Source organism: Pan troglodytes, chromosome 1 (assembly GCF_028858775.2).
Source record: "Pan troglodytes isolate AG18354 chromosome 1, NHGRI_mPanTro3-v2.0_pri, whole genome shotgun sequence".
NCBI lineage: Eukaryota > Metazoa > Chordata > Mammalia > Primates > Hominidae > Pan > Pan troglodytes.
In genome coordinates, this window is record NC_072398.2 from 109,189 (window position 1) to 115,188 (window position 6,000).

Sequence of the window (6,000 nt, forward strand, 5' to 3'; positions counted from 1 at the left end):
TCACGTTCTCTGATGTAGCTGAATGTTTCCTAAGGCCAGGGCACATTTCAGGGTCACATAGAGTGGAGAGAGGGACCAAAATAGCCTTGCTCTGTTTGACTCCCAGCCGAGATGTCTGCTGGGCAGCACTGCCTCTGTAGGCTCTAATAGGGGAAGGGAGTTCAGGGGAACCTCTGGGGCTGGGCAGGCTACCAGAGGGTGTGGATATTTGGGTGGACCCTGACGGATGACTTGGGTTTCCTTGGGAGGAAGTGTCAGGAAGGGCATCTGGGGCTGAGAGCACTGTGTGAGCAACAGAAGGAAGGAAACTCTGGCTGGCTGGGAAGGGATGGTATGGGGGACAGGGTGAGACTTCTGGCCCTGGGTGCTCAGATGAAGACCTGGGGTTGCCTAGTGGCTGGAAACACACACCAGCTGTGGCAACTTGACCTCTGGGATGTGAGTGTGCAGGCAGCTGCTGAGAACGGCTGTGGGTATGGAGATGTGGCTACAGGGAATGGGCAATGGATTCATCTGGGAATTCTGCAGGCAGTGGCCCATAGAGGAAACAGCCTGGAAATGAGACTGCAGATACGTGCTAAAGAGGCTGGAGGAACAGTGACCCCAGTACAAGTTTATGGATTTTATCCACAATCTAAAGAAATGGAGGCCAAATGGCTTTTGAAACTCTAAAATACATGCAGAGGAAGAGTAATGCTTCATGGGAGAGCCAGACTCTTACTGGCAGTGACGCTGCACCGTAGAGCTCCGTTCCTCCTGCCCATGTCTGTGGTTGGGGCTGGGGTAGTGCGTAAACATGACGCTGATGAGGCCCAAGCATTGTTGGAAAAGAATTCAGCAGCTGCCACAAGAATCTTGAATCCGTGGGTGAAGACCTTGACTTTCTCTGGGACCAATATGGTCAAGAACAAAGTAAAATCATGACAACAAACATTGTTCAGTTTTCCAAATATAAGCTATTTTAAATACTCTACATTTACCCTCAAAGACTGACATAACTTAGAATAACTTTTATAACAGCAAGGATGAGAACTAAAACTTAAATTGTAAATACAATTTTATTTATAAAAACAAAGTTAGCTTCAAATATTTTATGAACTAGTAGAATTTTAACCTTTTGTCACATTTCCCAACAAAGTAAATAATTCTTTTTTTCACTTCTAGTCTGTCAGAACAAAAGTCTTAGCTGAAATGGCCAGAAACTCTGAGGCACACTCCGGAGGCTGCTTCCGGGGCACCTCGGCACGGCCGCTTTTCCATCCCGGCCCTCACTTGATGCGGTCCAGCAGGGTTGAAATTGTTTGACATGCTTGTTCCCAGTGCGGTAAAGAAATAGCACTTGAATGTAAATTTAATTTCCTCAGCAAGGCCATTTTTATTTTTTTTTAATTTCTGCAGAAAGGGTACACTCACCAGCAGTTTTGCCACAAGAGTATACCGAGCAAAGGAGACAGGGTCATTTATAACCTGATGCATCCACCCTACTGCTGTGTCCAGTTTCCAGTGGCTGGAACGGGACCTCACATTCTGTATTTGTCCCGATTGGCTAGCAACTTAGAACTTTTTTAGAGAGGAAAAGGCAGAGGAGAACAAAGGAAGGAGGAAGTAACTTGTGGAATGCTGAAAAAAGTAAAAACACCTTCGAATAAAGAAGAGGAACAGGCAATGACCTAAAGCTTGCTTGGACTAGCATAAGCATGCCAGGGCAAATATTTAGGCTAAATTGTGGGAGCTAAGAACATAAAGTACATTGATTTCTTTATTAGGGCTAGCAGATATTTAAGAATGTTAGCACCGGTCTTTGAATAAATTTTGCTTCTAAGAGAAGTTACTATTTATTTCTAATGAGATGGGAAGGAAAGTCTTTGAAGAGGAAACTCTACTTTTTACAGAAGTAGGAACTTAGACTTACAGTTTGCACATTGACAAACTTGTTTTCCTTCCGTACATGAGGGGTTTATGATCCTCTGTTGCAACTGATTTGTCTTATGTAATTTCAAGAGTTACTCGTCAACCTACTTAGTATTCTGGACTTTTTGGGAAATGGCAATTTGCCTTCCTATTTAGTGGGAGGGATACTGAGACTGCACTTTTTCTTACTCCAAGAAGTGCACAGTGTCATTGCAATGTCAACATCAGGGAGATCTCAGCCAGTGTGAAATAATTAGATCGTCCACTCAAAATTCTTAGTTACACCTTTTTAATATTTTCTTCACACTTCTTAAAAGCAGCTTAACAAGAATTGCATTAGTCAGGGTTTTCCAGAGAAACAGAAAAGAGAGGAGATGTCCAGAATTGTCTCGTGTGATTACAGAGGCTAGAATCCAAGGAAGAGTGGCTTGAGTCCAGGGGCAGAATTCCCTCTTCCCCTGGGAGGTCAGTATTTCTTCCTTTAAGGCCTTCAACTGATTGGATGAGACCCACCCACATTATGGAGCATAATCTGCTTTACTAAAAGTATACTGGCTTAAATGCTAATTTCATCTGAAAAATACCACAGAATAATGTTGACCAAGTACTGGGAGAGGCCTTTTCCTTCATCTTTTGGTAAATTGCAATCCCTGGGTATATTCACATTTGAAACTCAAATGTGGGCATTGGCTACTGCAGGCCTTTCCCGGCTCAATGGAGTGCAGACAGGGGAGGCACAGGAGTGACTCCACTGTGTGAAGAGAAGACTGATGAGGGCCCATGTGGCACCTCAGGTAGGGTCTGCACTGTCTGGACTATGGTCAGGCCCCTGCCTGAGCCAGCCCTGCTCTCCAGTGTCCCCAAGGAATCCCTGAAACTAGCATCTCATGGAGGAGATAGATGATGCAGGAGGTCCCCTGTGCCCAGAACAAATGGTACAACAAGGCCCCTCTGTTCCCCAAACTGGTCTCAGCAAACTTTCCCCACAGCTTGGATCTGGGCAGGTCACAGGGCCCAAACCTCATGACCAGCAGTGCTGGACCAGGGGGCTAGAAGGGCAGGTGGAGCTCTCTGATGACATTGTGGAGAGGAGGGCTGCCAGGCAAGGGGTGTCCAGTATACTGTCCTGAGAGCCTCTCCAGGGACAGATGCCCTTAGGGGCAGAGAAAAAGGCAACCGGGGAGACCAGAGGAGTCTGATGCAGATAAGGAGGGGCTCTGTCCACTGATGTTTCTCCACAATGAGCTCTCCCGAGGACAAGCAGCCTGCTTTATAGGCGAACCTCATGGCACAGTGAGAAGACGGAGACTTCGGAACTCAGTTCCCTAGAACCTCTTCTCTCCCTGCATAGTCCGGCCCTATTGGTCCCTTCTGGTCTTGAAGGTCTTTAATGGAAACAAACCGCAAGGCCAAGGCCAGACCTGCCTGCCCTTCATGCCCATCTCTACACAGCAGTTGAGTGTGGACTCTGCCTCCCCTGTCCACCGAAAAGTGAGTCCCCACCAGCCCCTCCAGGGACACAGTGCCAGCTCTGCAGCCCTCCCATCCGGATCTCTGTCCATTCTTCTGCAGGCAGGATGGGCACTGTGTGGCTGGAGGAAGGCTCCTGATCCACTGCTTTGGGGGAATCTCTGATTTAGCACTCCACAGGGAACCCAACAGAGATCCAAAGCTGAGTACTGATTCAGAGAAAGAACATTTCTGCTAAGCTTAGGGCCTCAGGGAGGACAGATAATTATCTAAAGTTGACAGAACAATCAATTTTCTGGGTCTGAAGTTTACAAACAAAATCCCTCTCCTTTGAAGGCAGATTAGCCATGGAAACACCTTCTACATTGCCTGCCTAAATGGTTTGTCTCTGCAAACAATCTCTCTATTCTTTAAAACAGAATTAGGATAATTTGCATAATTGTTTCTTGTCTCAGAGAAATCTTACCGGGAGGCTGTCTCCAGATAACCAGCAGCCTGGGCTCCAGGCTGGGTTGTTTCCCCACGCCAAACCCACAGGCAGCCTTGCAGTAAGGCTCCAGGCTCTAGAGCCAAAGGCTCTAGGTCAGAGGCTCCACCTGGGGCTCCTGCGCCCTCCCTGCCAGGGCGGCAGTGGGAGCCACATCCCTGAAAGCCTCTGGCTTAGGGACCTCAGAATTCCCACCTCTGATAAGGTAATGAAATGAGCCAAAGTTGGTAAAAACCTGTGAACAAACTGGCCTACAGTGGCTAAAACCAGAGGGAGAAAAATAATGTGATAAACCCCCAAAACCAGCCATCCTGGGAAGTTTCAAGGGGCTGCTGCGCTCCTGACTCCTCCCCCGCCTCCTGGAGCTGCCCAGGTGAGCAGACAGAGTTTTGAGAGCTGGTACTGAGACTCTGTGCCTGGAGACAGACACTGGGCAGGAACCCTCAACTTTCCTGTCCGTTTTATGCAGTGAGTCAGAAACAGATGCTGGGGAGCAGCCAGCAAGCAGAGGGCTGCCTGTCTCAGAGGCAGGAGCATCCATCTCAGAGGATGCCAGGTGGGGAGATCCTGGACTGTGCCACCCCCAGGGAGGGCACAGGCACAGCAAGACTCTCAGCAGGAGCTCGGGGGTGGAGTAGAGACCAGGGATTCCATAAGACTCCCCACTGCTCCCCATTCCCTAAGGCGCAGCAAAACGTCTCCGCTTCTATGAGGACAGTCCAGACGTCCCCAGCTTCCCCTAGAGCAGACAGAAGGCCTGAAGCCCTGGGAAACCCACGTGCCCACTGGAAGTGGGGAGTAAAAAGACAGAAGGGACCTGTCTGGAAACAAAACCAGTCAAGAACCAGACTCACCACTGCTTCAGAAAATATGGGGAAATGTGAGCGTGAATTTCATAAAGCACAGTCAGCAAGCCACGAGGAGGGCCAGCGTCTGATGGACAGGGAGACTGCAGACCCCAGGAAGCAGCAGGAGAACAAGGATTCCCTCTATGATTTCCCACGGCTGATGCTCCCGACCTGGTTTCCCTTCACAGGTGCTCCTCCTGTGTTCCACACTGGATACTATCCTGCCAATCCACGCCCCTTGCTGGCCTTCAGTGAGGTGGAACTCACCACACTCTGGCCTCTTTCTCCACTTCTCTTGCTACTGTCCATTTGCAAAGATCTCAGATGGCTGCACCATGTGTTCTGACCAGAGAAAGACTGCAACCACCTTTGCAAAGCTTATGACAGCGAGGGAGGTCACGCATGACTGACTCCACCTTACCTCTAGCCTCACAGGCGGGCTGTCCTGCTCATGCTTGGGCACAGGCTAAACTAATCCAGGGAGAAATTTAGTTATAGAACAATACTAGTCCCTCTCTAAAACTAAAGCCCTCCTTCCTTGAGGACCAAAAACGAATGAAAGGCCACGTGATTAGGATTTCGGGAGGAGCCTGAACTCTGCTAAAATGTAGACATAGTTTCCGTAATTCCTTATTGTTCAGAAGTCATATGGCTAGAAGTCACACAATTTGTGCCTTCTCCAATTGCTTCTGTAGATAACAACACTATTGTAGAGCCTGAGTTTGGTTTTTTCAGCTGTTTTCCAGATTTTTGCATTCTGCCAACTGACTGACCCTACCCAGACTCATGGCTCATGACTCAACTGGTCCTATGCACTCCCACCTCCCCATCCAGAGGCAGACTCAGTGAGAGGATCATTTTCTACACCCTATGATTGCATCCCTAACCAATCAACCGCACCCACTCCCTGGTCCTCTGCCCACAAACAATCCTTGAAAAACCCAAACCTCCCATTCTTCTGGGAGACTGATTTGAGTAGCAGCTCCTTCTCCCACGTGGCTAGCTGCATCAATTAAACTGTTTCTTTAGTGCAGTACCACAGTCTCGGTGAATTGGTTTTGTCTGTACAGTGGGTGGGAAGAACCCATCGGGCAACTGCAAGACAGTTCAGCGTGCTTGCTCATCGTACTGGAAATAAAACCTATTTGTAGGGTCAAACGGGCAAAGTTGGCCCATGTTATTCCCTTTTGGGGAGTTATCTGTTGGGTGTTTCTAGCCTGCTGCAAGCTAGGATAAAGCAGAGGTCCTCGTGCCTCTCCTCCAGGACCCCATACAAACACCTTG